The sequence below is a fragment of the Mus caroli genome, unplaced genomic scaffold (genome assembly GCF_978045245.1).
Source record: "Mus caroli unplaced genomic scaffold, Mus_caroli_1 scaffold_14, whole genome shotgun sequence".
NCBI classification, from domain to species: Eukaryota; Metazoa; Chordata; class Mammalia; order Rodentia; family Muridae; genus Mus; species Mus caroli.
The window spans coordinates 102,846,654-102,862,825 of NW_028227269.1; the positions used below are offsets into that span (position 1 = coordinate 102,846,654).

General features: G+C 51.3%; 1 protein-coding gene across 5 annotated transcripts in view; it reads right to left on the reverse strand.

Annotated features, from left to right (window-relative positions):
- Positions 1-16,172, reverse strand: part of Clmn (calmin) — a 106,833-nt gene that overhangs the window by 78,702 nt on the left and 11,959 nt on the right. Inside the window, exon 1 of one of the 5 annotated variants that reach the window (XM_029484679.2) lies at positions 5,960-6,948. The exons of the other annotated variants lie outside the window; for them this stretch is intronic. The gene's annotated coding sequence lies outside the window, so the exon portion shown is untranslated. Of the gene's footprint in view, positions 1-5,959; positions 6,949-16,172 lie in introns of those variants that run through there. 5 annotated transcript variants of the gene reach the window in all.

A 16,172-nucleotide genomic window follows, 5' to 3' on the forward strand; every position in this document is an offset into this window, starting at 1 on the left:
GATCCACCCTCACAGGCAAAGCTGACGAGTCTGGGACAGAGAGGCCACCAGGCAGAGGGAGAAATATGTGCGAGGCACAGGCTGTACCAGGGACAGCAGCCAGTGATCAGGGACATCAGCAGAGAGGGAGGGGAGGAGGGAGAGGGAAAGAAGAGACTGCAATGATGCTCCAGCCTGGAAGGCTCCTGTGTCATACACACACACACACACACACACACACACACACACATACACAGACACACACAGACATACACAAACACGCAGAGACACACTCACAGACACACACATACAAAGACACACACAGACACACACACATAGACATACACAAACACACACACAGACAGGACATCTATCGGTTGCTGGAGACATTGCATGTCTTATAATGGGAGGACAGAAGCTATTGGCATCTAGGTTTCAGAGGCCAGCACACTACTGTCCAGCTGCAAAGCACAGAGTAGACCTGACAGAGTGTTGCCCCTAGCACAAGAGCCACAGGGATGAGGCAAAAAGCCTGACCCAGAGGAAGAGGCCACTGGATCTAGAGCCAGCAGAGTCAGAAGTGATCCCCCCCCACACACACATACTTAACTTGCAGATGGTCCCCAACCCAAGACCACTCAATATCTATTTTCCCACTTTCAACCATACAGTCGAAACCCCTGCTTGCATGTAAACCTGGCTCTTCCCCCCCCCCCCCCCCCCGGCCAGCCATGTGCAGCCAATCACCTCTAGGCGCTGAGCTTTGCTAACTTCCACGCTATAAGAATGTGTGTGGCCTCTGCAGGCTAGAGATAGCAACATACAGGCTGGCCAGTGCCTTGAATGCCACCCGTGACTGTGACAGACTCTGGCCTGCAGAGCTGAAAGATAAGAGGGCTGTGACAATCTGTCCCAGCAGCCAGAAGTATCCTGCCCAGCACCTCATGGCACGGAGGATCCGACTGTCAGGGCAGCTGACATTCTAAGCGCTTGCCATCCTCCCGCCCTTGGCTTTAGCGTGCAGCAGACTCACCGTGCATCTGGTTCTATTGTGGAATTAAGGGTGCAGAAAAAGCAGGGACTTTCAGAACAGGGGGTTCTGATGCCAAAGCAGACACCCTGTGAAAATGTGCCCGATCTCTCATGGAGATCAAGACAGTCACCATCACCATGAACGCTTCCCACACTCGCCTGGCTTCCACCAGATAGTATCAGACCCTCCATTTCTTCTCAAGAACTATAGTAAAAGAAAGCATCTTGGGAGGAAAAAGTGTTGGCTAGCTAGAGTGGACCACAGGGGGCTGTGATCATCTCTGGTCCCTAGTAACAACACCCACTCTGGGCTAAGCACAAGTGGGTGCTTCCTGTCCATCTGGGGCTTTGCCCCCATGAAGGAAACGACCTGTCAGCTCCTGGGTGCCAGATGCCTCACAAGCCTGCCAGTGGCTCCTTCCAGACTCTTCCACCCACACAGTTCTGCACATAGAAGGCTCCTGCCTTATTACCACTAATAAGAAGGCACCTTGATAGCCACAGCCTGCATCAGAAAGGAAATGAAACCCAAACAGCAGCATGTTCCATGGAAATGTCCCTGGCCACAGCAGCTGCCTCCTCTCCCTGGGGGCTCCTTATTTGCAGGAACAAAGGCTTCTTCAGCAGAAAGCCACCAAAGGGACCCACTCACTGGGGAGGCTGCACCTGCCTCTTGCAAAGTAGCACCCTCAGAAAAAAAAAAAACCAATCCAGTCATGGTTCAGAGTCCAGAGTCCCAGAACTCAATTCCTGTCTTCTGTGACCCAGTGTCTCTCCAGGTAGGCGCATGTCCCAGGACGATGTCGTCAGAAGTGGGGATGAGAGAGAAGATACAAAGACCTGACCAGAGCTGGAGGGACCAGAGGGACAAACCAAGCTGCCAAGAGCAGAGAAGCCACCACAGGGGGGCACTCTCATAGCACAGGGCACCGTGAGCCAGCACTGGGCACAGGAGAGGTGGGGGCACAAAGAGGGGAAAGTGACAGTAAAGGTATATTATACAGATGTCCTAAAAGCAAGGAGAGAACACATAGGGTGCCTGCCATGCTCCTGTTACCAGTCATGGTGTGATTTCTACCCATGACTGTGTTCCACATCACTGCAGGCCTGGGAACGGCTCCCAAAGGAGTTCAGGGCCTAGGGGGTAGAGTTGAGGAGCCAGCGTGGTCACTGAGTGTCAGCCCCCCCAGCCCCCCCCAGCTCCAGTCTGAGCTCAGCACCTAATCAGAAAAACCCAGAAAAAACAATCCATCCGTGGGAACTGAGTCACACGAGGCAGGTGCAGAGAGATGATTTGATTTCTCCTCCGTGTTTTTGATACCATCCGTAGACAGTGGACATGTACCGCTCTGCGAACCAGAAGGGATGCTATTTTTACAAGTCTCTAGAGAGTTCACCGCCTCTCCTAGCATCGCTTAAAATAACAGCCCCAACTTCACTAGCACCATCTCTGACCAGCTCCGTGACAAGAGGCTCACTGTCCACAAGAAAGCAAAGAGAAGCAGGACAGTGACAAAAACAGGTGAGGATGGAAGATGAAATGCCCCTGGCTGTGGAGGTGAGGAACGGGCCACAGGCTAGGGAATGCAAGAGGCCCCTACAAGTTAATGGCAGCAAGAAACCAGGTGACCAACACTTTGACTGTCACCAGTGACTGTCAGACTCTGATCTGCAAAAATGAGATAATGGTGCCATTGGATGCAGTTGTGACAATATAGATGTATTACTATATGTATACATGCATATACACACACATACACACACACACACACACACACACATACACGCACACCAGGGTACTGGGAGTCGTTGGCTCTCAGGGCAGCTGCTGAACTCAGCATGCAGCAGACTCCATGAGTCTGTCCTATTACACCAGTTAAGGATGTAGAGAATATGAGGACACTCAGAGCAAGAAGCTTGGGTGCTTGAATCCCGAGACCCATGATGCTGGCTCCTCAACTTCCAGGAAGGGACTGTCTCCTGCACTGACTGTCCCCTTGTTACTAGACCACACCTTGACTTTAAATAGGCTCAGGTGGAAGCCCCGGAATACTGTGTCCTCACACAGTCTCAAGGGATACCAAGCACCCTCCAATCCCACCTGCTCTCAGATCCCAGGGCTGGCACCTGCAAGGCTCTCAAAGGGGCCAGGACTGGCTGACAGGGAGACCAAGAGGACTGGGAGAGGCAGGAGCTCAGAACACCAGGTACCAGAGAGCCATGAGACAGGCAAGAGCGTAACTTCTCTGGTCCCCACACAGGACACCAGCCGTGTGCCAAAACCAGGTAGCAGGAACCGCAGAGAAGTAAGCAGCAAAGCCAAGAGCAGGCTGAAGATGGAGGATAGAGAGGAACACACGTGAGGGAATGGAGCAGCCAGAAAAATGGTGAACAGGAACAGAAGGGAATGAAGACATCCTCCTTCCTTCCCTCCCTCCGTCCTTCTTCCTCCCTCCATCTCTCCTTGCCCCACCCCTTCCTCCTTTTCAAACCTTCTCTGATTTGTCTTTTAATCAGCTCAAATGCACACACACATCTAAGCCCCTCACCCCCATCCCAACCCTGGTCTACTAAGCTGTGGTCTTCATCAGAGATCTCTCTGTATCCAAGCTCACCCTGACCCTGGTGAGTGAGCTGCAGGGTGTACAGGCCCAGGCCAGCTCAGAGGTCAGAGGCATCCACCCCTGCTCTTCTTGGGAAAGGAAAGAACAAAATAGTACAAGGTTCAGCCCTTGCTCAGATGTCCCTGGTTGAGAATGGGGCCCAGGCTCATTGGGGACCCAGAGGTCTGGGGTCAGCCACAGGATTACAGTCTCCAGGGAACAGCAGGGATACTCCATAGGAAGGAGGACAGGGGAAAGTGGGCCCAGTGCCTCCTAATCCTGCCAGCTCTCAGCATGCTCGAGCCTGCTGAATGTCAACAAGAGGTACCAATCTTATCCTGTGGCTGGGATGGTGAGGATAGGGGAGGGATGGGGGAGGGTGGGCTGGAAGTCTCCTGTGAGCTGCTTTCTCCCCAGCACCTTCCACCCCCTGTCCAGGCAGCCAAAGCCCTTGGCATCCTTAGCTAGGTCATAGTCCAAAGTAAGGTGAATAGGCCCACACTTCTGGCAGAGGCAGCGCTCTGTTAACAAATATTTTGCCTCTTGTGCCTCAGGCAGTGGTGAGACAGAGGTGGAGGAGAGCCAGGTTTCACCCTGGGCAGCTGCCCAGCAGAGGCCACAGGTGTATCAGCAAGTGGTACCACAGGACAAGCCAGGCAGGAGCTGGGAACAGCAGGGGACATAGAAGGCTCTCAAAGAAATGACAGCAGACCTGCCTGGAGATACACGTAGTTCTCTGAGCTGAAAGAGCCCTTGGCACAAAAGAAAACCCAGGAAGATGGCTGATGGAGAGTCCACTGGGACGAAGGTCAGCAGTCTCATGTTGACCAAAGGACTTGGCCACTGACACTGAGAGGGTCAAGTGTTTCCTGGCCTTGGGAACCTTTGTACTTAGTGTTTCCTTTGCCCAGGGTACTTTTCTCTCAAAATTTTGCCTGGTTTGTTTCCCTGGTTTCATCTCCTGGAGAAACTTCCCCTGGCCACACAGAGATGTCTCCTGTCATTTTTCACTGGTTACTGTAACAAATTACCTCAAACATGGTAGCCTAAAAGATTGCAACTGTATCCTATAACTCTAGAAGTCAAATGCCAGAAATGAGCCTCCCCAGGCTAAGTTCCAGGCTCTCCCTTCTGAGTATTTCGAGGGACATTCAAGCATTCTGTTTTTCTCTTTTCTCCCCACTCCCTCCCAAAGCCTGCTTTTGCTGTAGTTGCTAGGACGGGGTTGGGTCCCTCACATTGCACGGTCCTAGAGCTTCAAGCATGCCTGTCAGACCCATAGCATGGAGACAGGGATTCGGGGGAAGGGGATGGCTTGGATATGAAAGGTCCCCTGCAGGCATCCATGCTCATTCCCAGCCATGGTACTATTTAAGGGGGTTCTGAAAACCGGAGGGTCCAAGACCTACATAAAGGATGGTCACTGGAGATGTGCCCTTGAGGGTTATATATCATCCCTAGTCCATTCCATCTTTTCCCCCTGCCTACTATGACCTGAGCAGTGCCACCTCCCTACATGATAGTCTCCTGATATCCTGCCCAAGCACAAAGGGCCAAGTGGTCACACTCTCTGAAACAGCAAAGTCAGTCGGTCCTTCCTCCCTCAAGCATGGTGGTCACAGTCATAAAAAGAAAACTAATCAGAGAAATGTCTCAGTGTATAAGAAGACTTGTTGCACAAGCCTGCAGACCCAGGTTCAAATCCCCAGAACTGATCTAAGAACCTGGAGTGGCCATGCACCCAGTGCTGGGGGGTCAGGGGTCAGGGGCTTGCTGGAGCTTGCTGACCACCAGCCTTAGCTCTAGGTTCAGTGTGAGACCCTGTGACCAAGGAATAAAGCGAAGCAGATAGAGCAGGAGACTCAGCATCCTCCTTGGTCCTCTGCACACATGTGTTCACACACACACACTTTTAAAAATGGCAGATGGTGGGTATACAACCAAAGCCTGGAAGCCATCATCTGGCAGGTGACAGAGCTGGCACACACATCCCCAAATGCAGTCATGACTCTGGAAAAAATTCTGTTCTGATGGGAGGTGGAATAAGTCTCCATGACCTTGTCCAGACCATCCCAATAAGTACGATACACATTTGCCCATTCTCCCACCATCCCTAAGATGGACACGTAGCATGGAGTCACCAGCACCCAGCTGCATGGAGGCCTTGACCTTACCACCTGGGTATCTTCTCACTCCCCATGTGATCTTGGCCACATCCCTTGTCCCTTGAGTGTACAGGCTCCCTAGGCCCCATGGGGCAAAGAGTTGCACACCCAGGGGGTACTCAAAGTACAACACACACAGCACGGAGCGAGCCAGGTGACCACCACATCCTGGTCACCCACCTGGTGTAGGTTGAGTACTGGGATCACACGTGTGCCAAGAACCTCAGATTTTTCACGTCAGTGCCAGGATCTGATGCCAGGTCCTTGGGGTTGCAGAGGAGCCTCTTACCCACTGAGCCATCTCCTCAGTGCCTGTGTGAGTTACTTTCACACCGCAGTTTTCATGGCACCTGAGGGAGTGACATAAAGGAGGCTTAAGATGTGGAGATCCCCTGTGTGTCCTCAGCTCACCCTGCTCTCTCTCTGCCCCATGAAGCAGAACACCCACAGCCAGTGACAGAACACAACGGACGTGACTTCTGGGCCCCATGCTGTGTCAGGCCGGGTCAGGACTATGAGCCATCAACTCCAGTTTCCAGGCAGCCGGAGATGATTAAGATGTAAAGAGGCCAGGACTGGACTGAGGCCCTCGGAAGCAGGGAGTTGTAGGACAGAGATGGGTTGACAGGGCTACTTCACAGTTCCCTTCTTGATTTCCCCCGTGACTGAGAACCCCTTGTTTTCAGGGGAACTCCACTAACCAGTCTCCTTTGCAGTCTCTTGTAACTTATATTTCAGCCAATGGAATCTGAGAAAGAACGCCATAGGGTCATTCTAAAAACCTCATGAAACGCTGGCATTTGCTCTAATCCTTCTTTATCCTACTTTCTTCCAACCTGCTTCCTCGAGCATTAACATAACAGCGACAGCCCTAGCTGTCACTCTGGACCATAAGATGATCAAGAGCCACACAGGAGATGGCAGAGCTGTGAGCCAGAAAGAGCCTGAGTGACTGCAGGTTCTGAAGGGACCTACTGCCATGTGGCTTTGGACTACATGCATAGAAATGCTCTTCTGCTTATAGCACCATGGCGTGGGGGGTTCTCCGGAACTCAGCTAAACCTGGCTGAGACTGATCCCGAATGACCTGGGGATCTGTCTGAGACCAAAGCCTATGTTCTTGAACCTCGTGTCAGCCAGTGACAAAAGAATGTGTTCTCTGTGAGAGTACTGTGCATCAGCTGATCTTCTGGGGTAGCTCTGGCTGGGGGGAGGGGGACCGGGGGTAGTAGGGGGTACAGGAGTCAAAGAGAAAGGCAGGCCAGCAGACCCCTCGCTGCCACTGCTCTCCTTGAAGGTTTGGCTTTACCAGTCTTGAAAGAACTTGGTAAAGTCTCCTTGACAAGGAAGCTCTCTGTCATGGGAGTTAGTGAGCGAGAGATTTCAAAGGTCAGCTTCCTTATGACATCATCCACCACAGAACCCAAGTGGCCACCCTTGTCTAGTCTGGACCAAGGCGTGCAAGGAAGCAGGTCATTCTGAGGAGCCATGCAGCCATCAGCCACAGTCCCCAAACAGAAGAGCCAGTCATGCAGAAATGAGGCCGTTAATGTCAGGGATGTGGCACCCCCTCCCCCATATAACTTGTGACGACCCCAAGTGCTCACTTTCTTTGGTGATGATAGTTCTCTTGAGATAGGGACTCTCTATGTAGCCCTTAGCTGTCCTGGAACTCGCGCCCTAGACGGGGCTGCCCTTGAACTCAGAGATCCTCCTACCTGTGCCTCTCCAGTGCTGGCATTGAAGGTATATGTGTGCCACCACACCCAGCTTCCTTATAAAGAAGTCTTGTAGGATGGGTGTGAGGCAGGAGCCTGAGCAGGTGAGCAGCCCCGTTTACAGACCAGTAACTCAATGCCCACCCAAGCCCCGAGCTCCTGCCTGCAAGTCTTGGGAGGCAGACTAGGGTACCTGAGTACCTCCATGCACTGGGCTTCCCAGTTCCTTAACTCCTTCCTCCCTGGCTCCTTCCTCTCTCCCTTGGTCTGCCCTTCTGAACTGGGAGAGGAAGGGGGCACCTGTTGCCCACATCTAGCCACTGGTGACTGGAGTCGACGCATGCAGCAATTGCGGCAGGCCCATGAGAGTGACAGCTCAGCTCTGTGGGATGTGGGGAAGGCTGGTGAGGTGAGTGGGCGGTGCTTTCATATGCTTAGCAGGAACAATATTCCTTGCTTTCAGTTATCCAAGTGGAAATGGGGGTGGGGATAAAAAAAACCCACTCCTGATTGGTCATAACATGGTCACAGGACCCTTCCCCGTTGTACCCCAGGAACAGTGGTGGCCATGACTCTGGCTGCAGAAACAGCCCCCTTCTCTGTTGTGATCTTAGAAGAGCATAGCGCAGGGACAGACAGCTCGCCTTGGGGACCCTGTTAGATATGCTTGTCTCGGCCCCACCCAGATCTCCAGCCAGAGTCTCTGGTGAGGGTCAGACAGCTGCAGTCTAAGTGTCCAGGATGGGGCAGGGTTCCACCTCCCACTACTGGGGAGTTCATTTGTGCCTGGCAAGGTATTAAACAGTACTGGGACCTCTGCTCCACCCCCACCTCCCGGGAAAAAATAGCGCCCATTCAGTCTTGAAACCCCAAACCTCCCCTGCGGATACCAAGTTTTCCTTAGAGATTTGGCTCTGCCTGAGGTAAGCACTGGCCTAAAGTCTGAGGACTTCGCTGAAGAGTCCACAGACAGGGGCCCTCCCTGCGAACTCAAAGATCCCCACAGGGGAGGGAAGCCCCGCAGGGAACTGGGAGAACACTGGCTTGTCGCAGGGCACTCTTTGTTGACTAGCAAAGAGGGCAGGAAAGCACCTGGCTACCAAGAGGGGAGGAGTCAGGACCGGAGCTCCAAGGGGAGGAGTCAGGACCTGAGCCCAGATCTCAAGTCCTTCCGAATCACCACACCCCTTCCTGCTGGGACTCCGGATCGCCAAGTCCCAGATCCACCCCACCCCACCCCCCTTTCCTCGTTTCTCTAGGCTGCTACCCTGAAATGCCTCTTGTCCAGGAGCTGAGCGCAGTGGCTACTTCCTCCAGCCTGACTATCCTGGGGCCCCTTCATATCTTAGGTAGTCAGAAAATGCTCGCCCCGTGACCCAAGCCAGTGGAGGAGGGGCTGAGAAGCCCGTGCTATGGCGACTGCTCCTTTGGATTTGATTCGCAGGTTTTCACATCCTCTCCGGTACAGTGGGCTAAGAGGTCAGGGTTTTTTGTTTTGTTTTGTTTTTTGTTTTTTAATTGCCTGAGGGCAGAATAAAAAGTATTCTAGGCCAGAAACCTATCCCCCAAAGGTGGTGAATGGAAACCCCAATTTTAAAATCCATTTCAGGGCTGGACTAGAAGACTAGGTGCAGGTACTTGGCACCCTGTGTGAGATCCTACTACACACACGGTGAAGAGGGAGAACAAATTTTTGCAAGTTGACCTCTGACCTCCCCCACCCACCCCCGTGCCTCATGACATGTGCATATTGCCCCATGCCCCTGCCACTTACATAAAATCATTAAAATTGAATTAACATCTACCCCAAATATTGCCCAAGAGCCTGGGCCACCACTTTTCTCAGAACCTACCCTGAGAAAATACTACTCACGACAAATTGCCCTTTAGGATGAGCCTCGCCCAGGGCAGCTCTGTCTAGGAAAAGGCTTCTGTGTCCCCAGGAAAGGTACAAGGAAGCCAAAGCCCACTGCTCACAGGGCCTGGTGTGCCCACTCCAAGGGTGCTCCTGGGCAAACCCTGGGCCATCTCAGAGCAGCCAGTCCCCAACAGGCAGCTAAGAACAGAGTAGCCAGGCAAGTGACAAGGTTATTGCCAAGAACAGAGAGCTTTCTCTCTCACCAGAGGCCAGGAGGGACAGCCCAACATGTATAGGAAGACACTGGGCAAGGCCAATCTTAGACAGTGAGGCAATGGGCACCTGTGAGGGGTAATGAGATGGAAAAGGATGGAAAAGGAACAGAAGACAAGGCTGGTGGCCCAGCAAAGAGGCCATATGGTCTGATAGCCATGTACAAACAAGAGTGGTTGTATAAAGATGTACAGATGAACAGTAAGTATATAGATAAACTAACTCCTCTGCAGGCTGTGCACCCTACCCACCAAGTTCTGTCCAAAGCTGGTTCAGCGCTCCAGCACATCCAGAGAGGAAGGTCCCTCTGGAGAACCATTCAGGCAACCTTTTAACTCTTTAACCTTGCGTTCAAGCCCTGAGTCCACTGGAAGACCCACAGACAGGTGGAGGGTATCTATGGCCACCAAGGTAAAAGTCTAGCATTCCCAACCCGTTTGCATAACCACAAAGATTTACCTGTGGCAGCTGCATAGTCAAATCCAGACATACACACAGACACACACAAACCCTGCCTCCAGGTCAGGTCGGCTGGCAGCATCTCCCTGATTTTGCCAGCTGGACCACACTGATGGAGGGGTGTGGCTCATTTGACTCAATGGCACATTATCTTCTGTAGCTTTGGCTAAAGAAATTGCATGGCTTTGGGAAGGATGCCAAACATACATGCTGGAGCTAGGGAGATGGCTCAGTCAGTAAAGTGCTCCTGCAGAGGGTATGAGGGCCTAAACCATAGAACCCACGTAAAGAGCAAGGTGTAGACATCTATACTGTAATCTGAGTGCTAGGAAACAGAGACAGGCGGATCTCTGGAGCTTTCTGGCCAGTTAGTGTACCCAGTCAGACTCTGCCTCCAGAAATAAGGTAGAAGAGTAACTGAGGAGGACACCAGCATCAACATCACACACATGCACGCGCACATACATACACACACATGCATACATACACATGCACAAATACACACACACACATATACACACACATACATGCACACACCACATACACATGCACAAATACACACATACACACACACATATATACACACACATACATGCACACACCACACACACACATACCACATACACATGCACAAATACACACATACACACACACACATATATACACACACATACATGCACACACCACACACACATACCACATACACACACAAATATATACACATACATGCACACACATACACATACACACATAATATACACATATACACAAACATATACATATACATACACATCACACACACATACACACATGCATACACACATGCACACACATGCACACATACATACACACACAAATATACACACACCACATACACACACATAAATGCACACATATACATACATACACACATATACACACAAACACATATAAATACATAAACACAAACACGCATATACACCTAAATATGTACATACATATGCACCATATGCACAGAGATATGCTTTGTGTCATGAGGGTGACAAATGTCAGCCAGAGAGCGCTGAGCAAGGTGAAGCTATGGCGAGCTGTGGCCAAGTGTGGACCCCCCATGCATATCTTTTCACAGGTCAATCTGGAGGAAGGGAAGCATCCACTAATTTCATAGATGTGTCCAAACTCCATCAAGGGTGACAGTTGAGACCAGAGCAGGAAAGTGTCTCTCCTATGGTGGCATTAGAGGTCAGGCTGGACAGCCCCGGGGAAAATCAGGAGAGTAATTCAGGAGGGCCTTTGGAAACTACACCTCAGTGAGGAGGAAGAGACAGGAGCACCATGGCCTGGGAATGGAAGAACTGAAGTGATTTCTGCAGTCACAGCTGGCTCTCCGCACTAGAGATGCCAGGACAGGAAACCGCACCTGTATCAAACACGGGCAGCTCTCCAGATGTCCCTTCCTACCCAGCATCATCCATCAGCCATTCCCAGGAACTAGTGTGATGGCTAGTAGTGTCAGCTTGACAGGATGTGGAATCCAGGAGAGGAGCCTCTGGCATGTCTTTGAGGGGTGTCTGGACTGGGTTAAGGTGGAGGACCAACCCTGACCATGGGTAAAGCCACTCCATGGGCTTTAGTCTTGGCCTGATTGAAAGGAAGAAAGTGGCTATCTGTCTCTGCTTCCTCGCCACGATGTCATGTGATCAGCTGCCTCACGTTCCCGCCACCATTACTTCCCTGCCGTGATGAACTGTACCCTCAAACCATGTGCAAAGCAAACCCTACCTTCCTCATGTTCATGTTGTCACAGCAGAGAGCAGAGCAAATAACACAGGCAGGCAAGCTAAGCGCTCCAGAGTTAAGGTGGCAGACGGTCAGCACAGATTTGATGCCACACTATTCCATTTCATGTGAGGGATCTGAAACCCTGAACGCATCCCTGTCAGGTACTCGGGCATCATGGTTCTGCTTAGCCTAGCCCTGCTGGGTCTGAAGACACACCGTGATGGTGCCCCCTCTATGGGCAGTGCAGCTCTGACTCATCACCATACACTGGAAGAGAAACTGAGATCCAGACAGGAGCTTCAGGCCAGTGCCACCAGCTTGCTACGCATAGAATCAACCCTAGTGTCTGTAGGGGATGGTTGTGGCTCCGTGGAGAGAGCATGGGTTTCTGAGATGCACCTGCAGTCACACTTGACCCTGCTATAAAAGCCACGAGACCCTGGTCCTTGAACCAGACTTCGTGGCACCTCCACTCTCCATGCACCTCACTACTTGGAGAATTAAGTATAAAACATGCCCCAGTGTTCCCAATATAAAATCACGTATGCTCAGCGGCAGCCACAGCAATGTGGTGACAAATGTTCTGTCAGCCTCCCTTCGCTCTCTCCATCCCCAACCCAGATGCCTAAGAGATGTTCTTTCCCGTCTAGGGGACAGAGCTGCCTAGAATTCACTGGGGAGGTGGGTATTAAGAGACGATATCACATCAGGCAAACAAACATGGCCACAGTACTCTTGTACCTCAAAGCATTAAGCCACCCCAGTTTTGTATGATCACATCTGAGTTAACCTGTGTTCCATGTGTTTGTGTCTAGGAGAGCCTCTTCCTAGCAAAGTCTATATGGAAGGAAGTGGATCTCCATTTCTGAGTGCACAGATAATGGCCGAAAGCCTGGGCCGTTGCTCCCATGTGGGGAACTCCATTGCCTCTGCCTCAGCTTCTGGGGCATGGTAAGACATAGGACTCTACACTCCCAAGGCAGCCTTAAGGTCTGGTCCACAAGGCTCACTGCCATCAGCTTTAGCCGCAGGCAAGCGGACCCCTTTCTTTCCAGCAACTCCCATTCACTCTTCCCATTTCAACCTAAAAACAGCAGACATAGGGCTCTAGTTAGGGACCCTACAGTCAAGTCTATAGCTGCCACTGCTGTTGTATATCTCAAGACAGCCAAGTCCTTCCCTACCTTTATGGTCCTGAGTGTGCTGCCACAAGGCAGACATCAATGAACATGTGTGTTATAATAAAGTCATTTCAAGAGCAGGAGGACTCTGGCCGGGTTGACTTGAAAACAGTCTGTGTTTTGAAAAGCAGAGAAAACTTGCATCATGTGCATCTGGCACATTATGTAATGTTCCACGGTGTCATCCAAGGGGGTGGTGGCAGCAGCAGCATGCCCTCTCTTGGATCCTTCCCATGACTGGAGAACCCTGAGCTATAATGGACCCGATTCATGGTATCTGTGACATCATCTGTTGACTTACCAGGGACCTCAAAGCTGGACCCTCACATCAAAGAGCCTTTTGAATAAGGGGCAAAAAGATGCAGCCTCTCCATGGGGGGCTCTCAAGCGGATGGTCCCCTCTCCACTGGGATGCTCAAGGGGTTCTGGTGGAAACACGACTACTATTCCATACACTCACTTAAGGACAGGTCACTCCCGGAAACCCTCCCTGTTCTGGAGCCGGTAGCACCCCGGACAGCACTCGCACATGGAGGAAATGGCTATAGGAGCGACAGTGGCCAAAAGTCTACAGCCTTATTCACGATCACACCCTCAGTCTCCCTCTGTCCTGGGCTGGGCGGGCCACCTCTTACTCATCTCTGGAGCATACACCTACACCTGCACCTTACTGTCTCACGGCCCCTCACTCCTCCGGAAACCACCTCTGCCCATGCCCACCTGACACAGGGTCCTGTCACAGGGCACCTTCCCCATGCTTCAGCCCTAGTATCTCCTCTACCCCAAATGACTCGGGCTTCAATTAGACACTCGGTGCTAGTCATCAAGTGACCTAAGTCTGAGGTGATATGGCACAAACCCCAAACACTGCCTGGGTGCATAAGTCCCTCGGCTCATCCAGCTGAGCCCCTGTGAAAACAATGACAAGCACACCGACAGGAAGGATGAAATGCCCCCCCCCCTGTTATTGTTACATGCATATGTGTGTGCATGTTTGTATGGGTGCAGGTGCATATGCACATGTGAATGTATGTGAATGTGGAGACCAGAGACACTGAGTCCTTCCAATGGCTTAACAAGTCGACACACAAGGTCTCTCACTAACCTGAAACCCACCAAGTAGGCTCAGCTGGATGGCCAAGGAGCCCTATAGATCCAATGAGCACTATAGATGCAGCCTCTGCCTCTCCAGTGCTTACAGGCATGCTGGATCCCACTCGGCTGTTTGGGTTTGTTTGCTTTGCTTTTGTTTGTTTGTTTTTTAACCATGGTTTCTGGGGACTGAGCTCAGGTCCTTGGCAAGTATTCCCCCAACTAACTATCTCCCCAGCTACTACCACTGCACACAATTTATTTTAAATAAACTGTAAAGAAAAAACAAACCTTGACTCAAAAGGCCTAGCAACCTCACTGCATCCCCTAACAGCCCCCAGGGGGACACTCAAGTTGCTAATCTCACACATCACAGATAGAAGAGACCAGCACACGGGAGCAGCTACCACGCACAGGAAGCAAACTCTAACCACAGGCTGTCTTCAAGCCCGACTCCGGCAAGCACAGGCTGCCCTTCCTTGCTTGTCTCTCTTGTTGCCGGATTTTGTTTTGATTCCCACCCCTGCCCCTCACTCCCACCCCGATTGATCAACCGTGTTTAAGCAGCCAAGGTTGCAAAATCAAAGGCCTCCTTCGAGCTGCGCGGAAGGACCACACATTGATTTGTTCTTTCCTGGAACCGCCAAAGGCCACTTCCACAGTCCTGCTTGCAGCTGACCTGAACCCCGCAAGCATTTAGGGAACAAGCTAAGGTCAACCTGGCGGCTGGAGTCTGGCGAAGGCCAGGCAATTAACTATCATCTCACCAGAAGCAAAGATTGTTTAAAAGCTTGGCGCCAGAAAGCTGACGGCTTCAGGCTAGGACAGATTTATAAAAATGGTCAAGGAGCCAGCATCCAACGACACAGAACCTAAACAAAGGCTCTGCTGACATCAAGCTTTCAGATACACCGTGCTCAGGCTCCTAGTTAGGACAGCAACTAGCCTATACTGTTGTCCAATCAAAAACGCTGACTGCCAAGCTGGGCGGGGCTTGTAGCCCACTGGTGGGTGGGTGAAAGCCTTGGGGAAGGAGGAGCCTGGTGGTTAAGTACTCAGTTTCTTGCTGCAGAAACTCTTCCTGACTTGGGATTTGGGACACCAGCCACCAGGTGAGATAGAGTATGACTGAGGAAAGCCTTTCGAAGTGGCTAACAGGCTCCCAGCAATGCTGCCAATTCCCCCTGGTAATCAGCAGCCTGCAAAACCATCAAAAGGGAATACCTAAGGACCAAACTTGTAGCATTGTCCGAAGTTAAGTCTCCAGGACACTCACTTGCTGAGTTTCCCACCAGCCTCGGTGGCTGTCTGTCGATATTGCAACACAACACTGGCGTCTACAAAGTTCATATTCAAGAACCGTAAATCTCAAAATGACTCTGGTACATTTACGACTCTGTGCTGTGCCAGCTTCTTAGCAAGATTCTGGGTTAACTGGGCCTTGGGATGCAGGTGGAACAAGCCTGCCTGCAGGCCCTTTGCCTCCAGGACTCCGAAATCACTGTGGCTCTTGAGGTAGGTACACACGTCCAGTGCAATGCTTCCCACGCCACACAAAGTGTCTGGAGAACAAAGGTGGCATCCACGAACTTTTCCCCAAACCACCAGTGTTGGGTTCCAGTCCCCTGAGTGGGCTGCCTTTTGAGATCTCCCACCATCCTGGGCAGTATGGGAGAGCAGGTTTCCGCTCTACAATAGCTCCGGCAAATTAAAAATGCAATAGATAAAATATAGAATTAGAAGTGGATGAAATCTCTCAGAATACAGGGATGGAAAATAATAAAGATAAGAAAATTAGCGACGAAAGTCTCCCCGAGCCACTATCTAAATAGAGTTCTGGAAGGTCAGAGAAAACAGAAGAATAGAAATTGTAATGGTGGAGTTAGAGGAAATGTTCCAGAACTGAAAGACAGTCTCAGACAGGAAGAATTCAGAAACTATTCGACGAAAGAGACAGGAAGAAGCCAGCATCAGGGAGCCCTTGAAGGGGCTCTTGACTGTGAAGAGCTTCAGTGGCCCAGAGGAAGGGACTGCCAGTCTCGAACATGACA